The following is a 15,895-nucleotide window of genomic DNA, read 5'->3' on the forward strand; positions in this document are numbered from 1 at the left end:
TTTTCATGTGAAATAACCGTATCATCTCATACTTAACAAGGATATATAGAGGTTGGGCTGAATGGGCACCAAAAAGGTACCACGGATCACATGGCACTATTTAATGTACCAGCTCTGCTGTTGGGTATACTGTTAGCACCTCATCACACCATGCCCTTCCCTCCAGCATATCAGATAAGACCACTCCCAATCCCCCTTTCCAAAGTCTGAAGCCAAAGCTACATGGGTATCTATGTGCTATAATGCCATTCATACTGGACATACTGTCTTAAGTAAATCTAAATAACAAGCCTGCCATTTTGATTGCCAACATTTAGTCATACAATGATGCTCAGTAATTTACTTCACCTTCTCACAAGTGTTAACATTGTAAAAAAAAATGGTATTTTGTTAAGAGATCAACAATAAAATAGCTATATCAAAAAAGAAGACTAATTACCTGGAATATTTCATTACCCAATCAAACACCTCTTTCCATTCAGCATTTTTTGATTGGTTCGCAGCATGTTGAGGTAGCACTGTGGTAAAACAGGAAGCACTGATGTCTCCCAGGACTTAGTTCTCAGGATCAAAGTTTATGTATGCTCTTTTAAGTTTCTTTTCAGAACTCCTGTTTCTTCTCACTATCCATGTAACTAGACTGACTGAATGACTGACATCCCAAAATTTTCCTAGTGGTTTGCATGCCCTAAGGCAGATGGACACAGGTTACAATAAAATCTAGACAATGCTGTTAGGGAAAATCTCATTCTTAATAAGTTAAGTCAATCTTGCTAATGGTTAAGGAAGGGTCGATTTTTTTATAGAGTGCATCAACCTTTAGTTTGAGAAATCCCCTCCAATCTGAGAGAGATGTATCGCTCAAGAGTGGAGAGAGCTTCACCTAGTTTGAATAGTTAAGGCTATTTGATTGATTAATGGTATCCATGTCAATGAAAATACACACAAGTAGGAATAAGCCAATCTTAATCTATACTAATAAATGGCAAAGCCCTCACTGACTCATCACTAATTCTCCAACTTCCCATGTAGGTAGAAGGCTGAAATTTGGCAGGCTCATTCCTTACAGCTTCCTTACAAAAGTTGGGCAGGTTTAATTTCGAAATTCTACGCGTAATGGTAATAATTGGAACCCATTTTTTCTGCATATACTGTAATGGAGTTCAGCTGGATGGCCGTGGGGGTCAGAGTATCGTGTGACATCATCACGCCTCCTACGTAATCACATGAACTGACTGTGAGCGCAGGACATAGAAAACACGGAAGAGCTCCAAAAAGCGCTGAAGAAAACATGCATTATACAATTGAGAAGGCAACGAAACAATAAGAAGCGAGCGAGTGAAGCATATTCATGAGTGCAGCTACTGCGGAAACAAAGCAGGGTGTAAACCATAAGTTTAAATTAAGTTCATAGACAGGCTGCCGCTGGCGTTTGTCATGCCCAAGTTTAATCAGAGGACGCAGGATATAAACGAGAGTTTTGATCACTTTGTAACTAAGTTAAAATTACTGGTGAGGGGCTGTGCACCAATACTCACAGAAAAATCCACAAGTTAATACACACGCTGCCTCTACAGTTTCTCCACACTCTGAATTCTCCAGGCACTACTTACAAAAGGCTACATTGACAATCATGTTACATCATTTTTAAAATGTTTCCTTTTCTTAGCACAAGCTCAGCTGAGAAGCTTCGATGCATGTGCTCCATAACGCGTTACAAAATAATGCATTTAATCACACTTTGCATTCCAAGCAAACGGGAAGTTCTCTCAATGCATGATACTGCGGAAACAAAGCACGGCGTGAACCGTAACTTTACATTCAGTTTATAGACACACTCCCGCTGCAGTTTGTCATGCCTACCACGAATGACGGTATTCGCGAGATACAAGTTTACTGAGAAGACACGAGGTATAAACAAGACTTTGGATCACTTTGAAACAGAGTTAAAATTGCTGTAGCAAGAAACTGAACGAAACGTTAATGTTTAACTTTTAATAACTTATAGACTACATTTTATTTTTTTCCCTTGCACTCAGTGAGCGAAGCCAATGGGTGATCAGTTATATATATATATAAGAATGACCGCCAAAGAGCGCAGAGAATTTTGATCACGTCAACGTGTCTGCAAAAAGTGCCGTCTTCTGACCTGCAAAAATACTATTAAAGTCAAGCAGCCTGTGTTGCACTTATACTCTTAACACTGCAGAGGACACAAAACTAATTTTCTTTAGTTGCTGGTGATTACCGTTTTTAAAATGTAGCTTACCCGAAACCACTCCAGTGGTGCTCAATGTATCTTTACTCCTTAAAACGTTAATGTTTTACTTTTAATAACTTATAGACTACATTTTATTTTTTTCCCTTCCACTCTGTGAGCGAGGCCAATGGGTGATCAGTTATATATATATATATATATATATATATATATATATATATATATATATATATATATATACTGTATATATATCAGCAACACTCATAACAATGACAAAACAATTACATTGTCAATCATGTTACATTATTATTAAAATGTTTCCTTTTCTTTCTCATTAACTCTTTAACACACTACTTCTCCGCTGCGAAGAGTGGGTATTTTGCTAGTATATAATAAACCTCAAATCATAAGAAGGTGAATGAATGAATGTTTGATAGTTATATTTGGTCTGAATGAGAGACATCTGAGGGTAAATGGTACCATCATGAAAAAAATGACTTGACCCTAACATAGTGTGGCACAGCAGCTGAAGAACTGGTTACTGGTGAAATCCCTTCCTCTGACACACTGTATGATATTTAGATAGCCTGTATTCTGACTGTAAAAAGAACACAAAAGTGTACAAAACTACAACCAATGACATTTTTTTTACATACTGTATGTGATCATATCAAGATTTGACGTTCATTTAAAGAGTATCTATGGATGAAGAGGATATAACAAAATACCATGTCACATTTACATTTTGTTATCCATTGTATAAGTTTAATTTAAATCCAATGTTTACATGTAGAAAAGAAAGTACACCCCTATACACATCAAATTATAGATGTTCTAATCATCTGCATCTGATTCTAGACAGGATCTTGGAGGAACCGGTTTTATTTAAACCTCACATATTTAATTTGGTTTTCTTTCTATTGTTGATGCGTATGTTACAATCATGGTGAGATTGAAAGAGTTCTGTGTGGCCTGCAGAAAGAAGGTTATAGATGCCTAGGACTCTTGGAAGGGATTTAAAAAGAATTCCAGACATTTGAAAATAAACTACTCTACTGTCCAGATGATCACCTACAAGTGGAGAACACTTCAGATAACTGCCAACCTGTCCTGGCCAGCAAGGACAGCCTGAGAACACAATAGATAGATAGATAGATACTTTATTAATCCCAAGGGGAAATTCAATGCAAGGTATTGAAAGAAATCTCATAAGAAACTCAAAATGTCATCAAGGTAACCAGAAGTAGCTCTTGCCACAAGGAATCTCAAAGGGAATTAGAAAGGGTCTGTACAAATTAGATCTACAAGAGAGGTGTGTCAGGAGGAAACCTTTGCTGCCCAGAAAGAGTATCAGGGCTAGATTACAGTTCACTCATAAACAAAAAGACCTGGACTTCTGCAAGAAGGTGTTCAAGACAGATGAGAAAAAGTACCAGAAGACATATTTGATGAAAATCAAAGGCAATATTTGAACAGAAGAACCTGATACCAAAGGTAAAACATGTTATTACAAATGTTTGGGGTTGCTTTGGTGTTATCTGGGCCTGGGTAGCTCACCATCATTGATTCTATAAATTCTTTATTGTATCAGAGGGTGCTTAAGGATTATGTAAGACCATCTGTCAGAAGACTAACGTGCAAATGAAACTGGACCTTGCAACACAGCAATGATCCTAAACATGCAAGTAAATCCTCCAAATAATGGATAAAGAAATTGAGGGTCCCGGAATGGCCAAGTCAGAACCCACAACTGAATCCCATTAAGATGCTGTGGTGGCATTTGAAAACGGGGTGCACATACAAGACACCCCTCAAACATCAAAAACAGGAAGGATTCTGCATGGACCTATGGAGAGAAGCCCAGGCTGGACTTAATTTTTCTACAAATAAAATGACATATCTTTTCATTTTTCACTGAAAAGATTGCTGCAAATGTTCATTTATTACTTTTTAATGATGTCACCTTTACCTACCTAAGGATTCTGTTTAAATGAAGGTCAAATCTTGATATGTTTATATATGTTAAAAAAGAAAACTTACTTTTTCCTATGACTGAAGGTGTAAAATCGATCTGTACCTACAAAGTGCCTTGTGTTGATTCATGCTATAGAAAAGTAAAATATAAATAAATGATCTGGTGCAATAAGCAGCTGCAGGGTGCAGCGTTTGGCTTGGATGAGTAAGTGGGTTCAGTACATTTGTTATGTGTGGGTTGCCCTTCCTGCCAATTAAGGATTAAAATATGATAGTCTTGCTTTCACCCAATATTTTGTAATGAATTAGTCATTTGAATGTAATCTTAGGAAATATTTAAAAGAAAAATGTCCATTACATCTTTAACTTCTTATAGACAGTGAGTGAATTTTCATTATTGACCATGTAATTCATACATTGAAAGTAGACAATTTATTTTAATATATTTAGTGTATTGCTTTAGCTCCTTGAAATTTTAAGCACTAAGATAATCCTTAGCATAATCGTTCAAAGAATAATAAGAAAACATCTTTTCAGTTAAACAGAGGCAACGTGGTGGCTTACAGAAAGGTTTATCTCTTGGATATCAACATTCATTCATAAACACAGAGATTACACTACATCCTGGGTTTTATTTTTTTTTTTTTCTGGTTGAAAAAATTTGTAAAAACATTTGCCCAATCACAGATATACATCATTCTAGGTAGGCTTGGAAGCTTAGTGGAAGAAAGGGAAACTCCTACAGTACTTTAACATGCTAAGTAGAAAAGGGAAAAAGGAAAGGGCAACTTTAAAAGGGTCTCAGTGCAGTATTAGAATTCTAAGTATTTAAGTAGTGAGTACAAAGAAAGGTCCCAGGAGCCTGATCTCTCTAATCTACAAATGGCTTCTTGCTATTAAACTACTAATTCGGGAGGATTAAGGGCTTCCTGACAACACAATCCCCTCTCCGAGAATTTCCAAGTTTGCTGAAGGTGCTCATTTAAATATTAATGAACTGGATATCTAAGCATTGAGGGAGAATAGAAATTAGCTGGGTAAAAAACCTGAACAAAAGAAATACAAGATAAAGATTTCTCTTGCAATCAGCAAAGATGATTTTATGTTTTAGCATATAGAGACACATGCAAACAGCTACCTCCCTACTACCACACTTTCAGTCAATATGGAAACAGTGTTAAAGTTTAAACAGCTGCAAGAGTTACAGACTTGGGAGGAAAAGGTGCGCTTCTCAGAAAATTGATTTCTTCTTTCCGCAGTATCGCTGACTGCAGTACTAGATCTTCTTTCAGAGAACCTGACATCCGGCCAACACCTTTAACAAAGCAATTGCTACTCTCCCCACAAATACTGTATGTAAATCTCTCCAAATTTTAAATTTTAACTGTATGGGCAATAATAAGTTTGTTTTATATGTAACATGCCCACACACACACAGTCTGTTTTCTTATATATAAATGTTTATGCACACACACTGTTAATATAGTATAGTGCCTTCAAGAAGTATTCAGATCCTTTCACTTTTTTCACATTTGGGAATCAGTGTGATGGGGTAAGCATGTTTTGAGATGAACAAGAACTCGCTTCTCAAAGCACTTCATAATGATGGGAGTGAGTGCAACAAGGATGAAAGTCATTAAAGCCATATCACATGCACTTTGGAACAAGTCATCTACCTGAAGCTCAGTATGCTTGGGTTCAGCCAGTACTTGGACGGGAGAGCAACCAGGAAAGCTTCAGTTGCTGGAAGATGATGTGTTGGCAAGGCTTACCCTGTGTTCTGTGTGTGGATCCCAATGCATTGGTGCAGTGATGGGGACACTGTGGTAAAACCAAAAAAAAAAAAAAAGTACTGTCCTTCAAATGAGATGTAAAAGCAAGGTCCTGATTCCCTGTGGTCAGAAAATACCTCTGGGCATCTTTTGAGAAAGAAAAAAAAATAAATAAGGTGTACCCCAATGTCCTGTCAAAATTGCCCATCATGGTCTAAACTATTCTGGCACCCTAAACCACACTCTGTCTCTAATTGGCAATCTCTCTCACCCCTTCACCACCTAATAGCTAATGTGTGGTGAAGCTCATCCAGGTAGACAATGAACATTGGTGGTGTTTGAAGCAATTCCCTACTATTTATGTAAATCATGCCGAATAGCTAGAAAAGTGCTATATAAATACAATTAATGATAACAAAAATTCAAACAAATGATATGAAATTATCTCGCAAAGGTACTGTCATTGCACTGCAGTGCCTTCATCAACAATGTTGTCTTATTTCACTGTTATTGAAGCAATCTTAGATCATCATTTTATTTTACACATGTTTTTACAGATTCACAGTATTGGCCATTCAGTAAAGAACAACAAATTCAAGTAATCTGTTCATTTTACTTCACCAGTTGACTCTTCATATGTCACCTTGTTTAATTATCTGTTGAGCTTTGTTATCACAAGTGGCAGGGAAAAATGGTTAAAATGCAATACCCATACAAAGCAAATTGACCAATGATTTCTGCATAATTACATGAAATGTTATCTATGAAATCAGAAGCACAAATTTTCTCAAAAAAAAAAAACACCTTACACAGCCGAGTCTCCTGCTGTGTATTTTCAGATGGCAACTGATGACTTGACGTCACTTCCTCAGATGGTGAAAACCCCAAACAGTTCTGCAACAACTAGAATCAAGAGGGGTGAGGGTGTCACAACCACACATGATGCCAATCGCCTTTCAAACTTCACGGATGTGATGAAAACTCAATTCAAGCAATGAATTTCAAGGAGAATCTCAAAATATGTTCACACCATTCATAGCTTTGATGATTGAAAGAAAGAAAGAAAGAAAGAAAGAAAGAAAGAAAGAAAGGCTCAGCTTTCTATCATAATGTTTTGTAATTAAAAAAAATGAAATCTTAGCCTCTTTCTTCATCTACAGGAGCAAAAACTCCTGCAACAAGCAATTTACCTCATGTATTCCATTATTTTTTCCTCCATTCATTTACATTTGTGTAATTGCAAAGACATTTTCAATTATTTAGTTTTGTAAAATGTATACAAGTATGTTAACTTATCAATCTAACAAAAATGATTATTCTAAATGTATCCATTAATTATGGACTGAAATCTCTTTTACATAAAGATCTAATTTTTCTCTTTAAAAAACACAAGTTGGATTTGCTTAGGTGAAAAATGTTTAAAACTGCATGAGAACCTCAATGCTTTGTGGATTTCAGTTTTTATGGGTGGTACTGGCGCTTAACCCCCACGAACACAAGGACCTTACAATAACTCATGGGACACCTGTAGAAGTGCACAGTACATTTCCTTTTTTTACTTTGCTAGTTGTTCTTCATTTTGTCTGATTTCTCTTTGTGATTTTACACTTTACATTTTAAACTAGTCTAAACTAATCACTGCTGAAAATGACAGTACTAATTCTTCTTTGCAGATAAAGTGGGCTTAATGGGATGGGGTATGTAATTCACTCCGGGATTGCCTACACATATTTTAGTATTATAGTGAATAATGTCAAAAACAAACAATTGCAACAATTACAGGAATGAGTGCTACTTTTTCATTTTAGTTGAAAACACAATCACATATCAAATATATTGTTTGTGCACTGAACTTTCATTTTGTTCAACTGACATTAAAGAAAACCAATAGAATACGCACAGAAAAGTTTACAATAACTATCACTGCCCTGCCTCAGCGCTTATTACATAGTAAAGAACAGGCGAGACAAATGTGTATGTTTGCAAACCAACTAGATACTAGAGCTCAGAAGGTGCTGTCTGTGGAGGAAGGAGGAGTGACAAATGACAGGAAGGCAAAGCTCTTGTGTGTTTCTACAGCACGGTGGGCCTTGAATTGGAAAAGAAAAATAGATGCATGGATATAAAAGTGACTTGCAGTGGGGCTGACCTTTCTACTTTTCCCTGTGATGAAAGAACATTATTTTGTAATTTATATCTACACTCACTGAGCAAATTATTAGAAACGCTGTAATAATGCTTTGTAAGGCTTTCTTGTCCTCTAAAAACAGCCCATTTTTCTGAACATGAATCCCACAAGGGGCTGGAAACATTGCTTTGAGATTTTGGTCCATGTAGACATGATTGCATCACTTAAGTTCTGCACATTCATCAACTGCACATTCATGCGGAAAAACCATAAGGTATTCTATTGGATCCAGATCTGGTGACTGGAAAGGCCAATGAAAAACACTGAGCTCATGGTCATCTTCATGAAATCAGACTGAGAGAACATTTGTTTTGGGACATGATGCATGATCATGCTGGAAGTAATCATTATAAGATGGGTAAACTGTGGCCATGAAGGGACGCACAAGGTCAGCAATAATACTCAAATAGGCCATGGCTTTCAATGGATGATTGATTAGTATTAACAGGCCCAAAGCAAGGAAACGTTTTCCACCCCATTACTCTACACCACCACCAGCCTGGACTGCTGACACAAGGTAGGTTGGGTGCATGGAATCATGGCGCTCGCACCAAATTCTACTTTTTTTTCCAGTATTGTCCAAATTTGGTGAGCCTGTGCCCACTGCAGCCTCAACCTTCTGTTCTTGGGTGGCAGGAGTGGAGCCCAACATGGTCTTCTGTTGTTGTAGTCCATCCGCCTAAAGGTTTCACAAGTTGTGAATTCTTGGATGCTGTACTGCTCACCACAGATGTACAGAGTGGTAATTTGATTTTGGTTTGATATTAATCCCTGATAGGATATTGTCTTCTTTAATGACCTCTGGGGGTCAGAGCGTAGGGTCAGCCATACCAGAGTTACCATAGCTTCTCTGTCAGTTCAAACCATTCTCCTCTGACTTCTCCCATCGACAAGGCGTTCCTGTCCACAGAACTGCCAGTCACTGGATGTTTTTTGCGTACAGTAAACTGTAGAGACTGTTGTATGTGAAAATCCCAGATCAGCAGTACAAATACATGAGTACAGAAAAATTCAAACCAGCTTGTCTTACACCAACAAACAAGCCACAGCCAAAAATCACAGACATCACATTTTTTCTATTATGTTTGATGTGAACATGAACTGAAGCCCCTGATCTTTGTCTGCATGATTTTATGCATTATGCTGCTGTCACTTTATTTGATAGATAATCTGATTAGATAACTGCATGGATGGGCAGGTGCACAGTTGTCACTAAACATTTGATCAGTGAGTGTATATACTGTACATATGCACTATAGCAGCATTGTTTCTGTAAACATTTATTAATGTCTAATAATGTGCTATATCGATTGAATGGTCTTGCATTACTGTGGAGGAATATTTCAGACAACATGCTATAAACACGCAAATAAATGTATTGTTAAGTGTTACGATAAATAAAAAAATACAATGATACGCGAGTATAAACAAATGTGTCAAAAATATCTTTGTTTCTTATTTCTTTAGATATGTATTTATTTTCCTCAATTATTTATTTTAGTAACACCAATGGAACATGAAATACAGTTTGAAATGAAAAATGAAAGTTGAGAGGGTGTTCTCTAGTGAGTAGCGAGTTTGGACTAGTGAATTGTCAGTATAGTGTGCATAAATATTCAGCTGTCAAGTGTTACATGTGGATGCAGATACCATATGTCAGATGCAGACTGCAGAGAGGATGATGAATTCAGAGCCTCTTGAATTATATTGGTTTCTTGCAGCACTTCTTGCACTTTTGTCCACCATAGGTGTACACAGACTCAACAGTGAGCTCGAGCTTCGCTTGGCTTGTGAATCCTGTGACTTATAAGCACGTGCAAAGCTCTGAGCATCCCTCGACCAACAACTCACCAATCAAACACAATCACAACAACAACATTTATTTATATAGCACATTTTCATACAAAAAAATGTAGCTCAAAGTGCTTTACAAAATGAAGAAAAGAAAAATAGAAGACACAATAAAAATAAACATAAGTCAACATTAATTAACATAGAATAAGTAAGGTCCGATGGCCAGGGTGGACAGAAAAAACAAAATAAAAACTCCAGACGGCTGGAGAAAAAAATAAAATCTGCAGGGATTCCAGACCAAGAGACCACCCAGTCCCCTCTGGGCAATCTACCTAACATAAATGAAACAGTCCTCTTTGGATTTAGTATTCAATACTCACTAGAGCTAGAATTCTGACAGTTTTAATTTCAAGCCATGTATCATGTTGCATTGTCACTGAAACAAAATATCAAATAAATCAAATACATAAAGAAGTAAGAAAAAACATACTTCATGACACAATTACAGTAATTCGTTATGTTTACATATTATTGTGGTTTTATCTATTATCACATTTCAAAATACATTTACTTACTGGCTTCATTATTTGTTTATTTAACTTTGCTTGAAATATGCCTCCATAAATTACAGACTTTCTTGCTCTGTAATTAGCCTTAAAACAAAGTCATTTCTAATAGACTGATTTTGAGTTGTGCTGCTTTGTATTCTAGAATTTCTTTGTGAAGCACCTTCTGAAAATGATTGCAGTGGAAGGCGTTATAAAGCAAAGATGAATGGTTTGATTGAAAGTTGTACTGCATTAGAGTCTTGTTTGCTTTATAAAGTGAATTCATAGTACGAAAGAGAAAGTCTGCCTTATAAATGGAAAATTGAAAGATTGGTCTTGAGAGTTATACTGCATTATAATCTTGTTTGCTTTATAAAGCATCTTCTGATAGTACCTCCTATAAAAAGGTGCAATACTAAGTACATATGTATTGATTTCCACTAAATTTTATACAGGAACTTACTCTGTTATAAGTGCCTCAAGAGCAGTGAAATTGTGACAAAGTCATGGACACAATAAAATGCTCATGACAAGCACCTCTGAATGAATCCTTGACAGGTCTGTCTGTACATTCAATAAGAGCTTGGCTGTGTGATGAAGTAGGCTTTTCTTTAGAGAGATAACAACAGACAGAAAGAGGACTCATTGGAGTGGTGTTCATTTTCCAGTTTGAAATTCAAACACTGGGACGTTTTCAAGGATAAACCATCATTTGGAAGGCCTTTACAGGCTGGCTCATTCAAATCACTACTAGTGGCTTAATATTATAAACATCCATAATGCTGGCAGCTTACAGCGCTGGGCACAGCTCAAAATGAACATATTTGGTAAAGTTCCACATAAAATCCTGCTGGAGGCTGACCTTTATGTAAAACCTAAGGTCATATTAAAAGACCCAGTACATGGATTAGTAATGCAGACTTTGGAAAGAAAAGACAGCTTTGCATTCAAGGAGCAAGCAAACCAATTTACATGATGCAGACACGGCAATCAATATTTCACCAACAATTATCGACGTGGCTCGATTCCCTCCCTCTCTCTTTTTTTTTGAAGCAAAGTTGTTGTGTTTTTCCTTTTTTAACTGTCAAAATCCAATCTCTTTGGCTGTCATTATATGTCTCATAACAAACAGCCTTCTTGAAAAAAATGGCAAAGTCTTAAAGATTGGAGGAGGAATATTGATGGATTGACTGGCAGATGTCAGAGCTGTGTGAATTAGCTGTGTTATTAAAGGGCTCACTTTACTTCTAAGCAGCTTTCACATGTGAAAAGAGCTAATAAATCTTGTAGCCAAATGTGCCATTCTAAGTAAAAGCCTGCTGGTTGTGCTAAAACTTCCGTTAAGAATCATTACTTGTTCGTGTGATGCCCATGCAACAGAGAAATATGAAAGAGATTAAATCTTACTTAAACACCACAGCAACTAAGGACTGTTTTTATGAACAAGCAACACAGTTTCCACCAATTTAAATAACAATCGTTTGGCAAAATTGAAGTGTGCAGGAGAAAAGCAGGCAAACAAATAGGCACCATAATGCTACAAACATACCTGCAGTACCCCATGCTAGGCACGTTTCAACTACTGTCCATACTGACAGATTCCTGCCATAAAAATGCGTAGTAGGATACGCTTTGTGTGACGACAACTTTCAAATCAAGATGGAAGCAGGTTCTGTTCCTTTCCTGTAGCTCAGAAAGTAGTCTACTGTTTAGCAAAGCTAAAGAAACTCATTTTTGATTGGTGTCTACTAAGGTTTTTATCTTCAGGTGCGTGAAGTTTGCATGTTCTCCCTGTGTCTGCGTGGGTTTCCTCCTGGCGCTCCGGTTTCCTCCCACAATCCAAAGACATGCAGGTTAGGTGGACTGGCGATTCTAAATTGGCCCTAGTGTGTGCTTGGTGTGTGGGTGTGTTTGTGTGTGTCCTGCGGTGGGTTGGCACCCTGCCCAGGATTGGTTCCTGCCTTGTGCACATGTGTTGGCTGGGATTGGCTCCAGCAGACCCCCGTGACCCTGTGTTCGGAATTAAGCAGGTTGGAAAATGGATGGATGGATGCTTACTTGTAACAAGCTTGTCGGAAACCAGCCAACCATTATCCAACCCGCAAAATGATTCTAGTTGTATTCTATGGGAATCATTTGTCCTACTAGAAATGAAGGTAAGCAAGTAATTCACATTCAGAAAGGTCCAGTTTAAAAGTAAATGACATTATTTGGACCTGGACAAATGCAGTCTCTCTGCAAACTGTGTTGTTTCCTGTCATATAAGATATGGAAACTGGTGTCATGATGTAGACATCTAAGATATGTCTTTATTCTTTTCACAAGAAGAGCATTCAAGGAAGCTCATGCAGCTTCAAAAGTATGTGCTTGAGTGTTTGTCATTTTCACTGGTCATCTGTATATCCTTAGTCATTCATCTGGCTCTGATTTAGTACTGTAAACATGCCTAACAAGTGGTACAGCAGGTATTTTTGCAAGCTTATAGTGCATTGGCCACTTGTTTGATTGTAAGGCTGAAGTCTTTCAATTTTGCGTGTTCTCTCACTTAATGTAAGTTTTGTTTAGGGACTGCCAGCTCACTCCTAACAATTCAAAAGTCATCTTTTTTAGTCCATTTGCATCTACAGATTGCTCCAGTGCACATAATATTTGAGTGTGTCAAGAAGCTTATGATCGCATATATTTAATACAAACTTGTCTAGAAAGAAACTTTAACAGATCCCTACAAAAAGGCAAAACGAGGGCTCAAAAGTGGAGCACACAAACCAAGGATTCAGTCGGACTAGGTAATGTCAACTCAAACAATTACAACTGTACAAAACTGAGCATTACACTTTACACAAGAAAGTGCCAAGATGCTTGCTGGTCAAGAAGCTTTAATTAAAAGTCTACTGAAATCATAGGAAACATTAAACACGCCAGTGCACATTTTCACTCATACAGATTTAAAATGGTTTATTGGGACTGGTTAGAGATTGCTGGGTAAGGGTGATATGGCTTTCTTATTAAAACACTAGCAAAGAAGAGAATGATTGGCCAGTGATACATGAACTGTGTCAAGACCAGACTGAGGAACTACACTACATTTCCATTTCCATTTTAGCTGGCGCTTTAATTTAAAGCAAACTGCTATTTTAAGTACTATTAGATTGTACAGCTTTTAAAATGGGAGCACTGGCATTTGAAATGGATGGCTCAGGGTCACAAAGGTGAGTCAGTTGTGGAAGCTAATGTTTCAGCCCCACTACCCATCTATCCCCACTAGTTTGTGGAGAAGACCACTTCATCTTAAAATCTCTGTTCCCCTTCTTGTCAGTTTCTTGTTAAACCCCTTGAATCATCGATCTTTATAGCAGAGATGATTTCACAGGCCACAATGTAGATAAAGTTCTTGATTGCACAAATATCAAATATATCCTTCTTTAAATCTTTTGCCTCTGACAAGCTACTTGCTCTCCAGTCTCAATCACACAGCGAGATAGAGTTTCAAGGTTTTACAGAGAAATCTGCAACTGGCAGCAAAAATAAATAAACTAATAATAATACCAGGGCTAAACATTAATTGTATGAAAGGCTCAGTGCCTAATCGATGCTAAATGAATTATGACATGTGTTTTGACTTTAGGATGGGAACTGTAAACATTCCAGCAGACTGTAGTGACATCTTGCTAAAGAGACTGCAGAATACAGGGCTCCCCACGGGAGACAACCCTCGTCTAAAATACATGTACATAATAATATCCTTTATCACTGCTGCTAGACCTTCAGCCTTCCTGCCCTCCGACATTCTTTCCCTTTACCAACATGATTTTTGTTTAGTGGAAACAGATAGAGGATATTTAAGACCTCATATTCCAAGTTAATCCACTCCCACATCTAACTTTTACATTTTTTTCTAAGAAATGCTAAAAGCATGCTTTAAGTTCATGAGACACTGTTTTTTTCCATTTTTCTTCTTCTCTGAGCAGTAAAATAAACTGTCAAAAAATCAAAATAACAAAAGCAATGCAACTGTGATTAAATTCCACCCCTTCCAATAAACATTTAATGTATAATGTCCACACTCCTATCCTCAACATCGGATGCAAACAAAGTAAGCAAAGACCATGAGACTGAAATGGTGCTAAGAAAATCAAAATAAATAATGATAATAATAACAATCAGGATATGTTGAATTTATATGAATTTAGGGCTTTAAAGAAGGACATTGTCTTTATTTGTTTAGTGTAGGCTGCAACATAAAGGCAGATGAGGTATGCAAAAGTAAGAAATGCTGTCTCTACCAGTGTCTGACTTGGACCTTTATGTGCATTACCATTGAGCTCAGGCTGAAATGTCTTATACCAGGACATCTGAAGAAACACCAAGCATCAACTGGTTATGCAATGATGATGCTAGTTGTTCTTCTTCCTATCAACTGGTACTCCAAACACAAAGACCAAAGGCAATCTGTCAGTTGGATTTGAGAAGTTTAATTTAGTGCTCTATGACTGGTTGTTTTTTGTATTGCCTTCAACTGGAAAAGATTCTGACTGAGCTCTGCTCTGCGGTGGGTAAGCAGGTTCAACTAACAGACTGATGAACTGGAACCAGGAACAACCAAAATGATTTATTTAAAGATGATCCAAGTGGATGATGTCATAAATTCCTTTTGTCGTAAATCTATCTTCCTCTAAACTAGGGGTTCTAAAACTATTTAATCTGAGGTCCCAAACAAGAAAAATGGTACCATACTGCAACTAAACAAGAGGATTACGACATTGGAGTCGTAAATAGACAAATGACACTGACCATATAATAAAAAACAGCAAATGCTTCTGATTCCTTTCAAACATATTTTTAACGAGTATTACTAAAAAGAGAAAAGTGGAAAGCAATACATTTGCTAATCAAACAATAACTCATTCAAAACAGGGCATAGATTCTGCTGGTGTAAATGCTTAGTTTAACGTTTATTAAGGCTTTGAGAAATTAATTTTTGAGGTGCGGCACAAGGATGTGATTATTGAAAGGATCTTATTAATTGCAATTTAAGTTTGTCTTTTGACTTAAGCTGCCATGTAAGGAATACAGCAGTCAAACAACAATTACTCTACGCTGTTTAATTACCATGTCTTGAAATAAAATTTTATTTTTAATGAAATAAAAATAAATAATAATGCTTGAAAATGATCACCACTGTTAACAATACATTTTTCTAAATGATTTCGGAAATAGTTCAATACTTTAAGTTTTTCATTTAACAATTCAATAAACTAATAATAATGTAGATAAATTATTTTTAAAAATGCTCTATTTGTGCTTTGTACAGTGACAGAACAAATCAATGAAAAATCTGGTCAGCTCTGAGTTTTAAATGTTTAATGCTACGTACTGACACCGTGCTTAATATCTACAGACG

General features: G+C 36.8%; 1 protein-coding gene across 8 annotated transcripts in view; it reads right to left on the reverse strand.

Annotated features, from left to right (window-relative positions):
• The window catches only part of rbfox3a (RNA binding fox-1 homolog 3a), a 976,802-nt gene that overhangs the window by 404,963 nt on the left and 555,944 nt on the right, over positions 1–15,895 (reverse strand). The window contains exon 1 of one of the 8 annotated variants that reach the window (XM_039740619.1): positions 5,869–5,970. The exons of the other annotated variants lie outside the window; for them this stretch is intronic. The gene's annotated coding sequence lies outside the window, so the exon portion shown is untranslated. Of the gene's footprint in view, positions 1–5,868; positions 5,971–15,895 lie in introns of those variants that run through there. 8 annotated transcript variants of the gene reach the window in all.

The sequence above is a fragment of the Polypterus senegalus genome, chromosome 17 (assembly GCF_016835505.1).
Source record: "Polypterus senegalus isolate Bchr_013 chromosome 17, ASM1683550v1, whole genome shotgun sequence".
In the NCBI taxonomy this organism is placed as follows: domain Eukaryota; kingdom Metazoa; phylum Chordata; class Cladistia; order Polypteriformes; family Polypteridae; genus Polypterus; species Polypterus senegalus.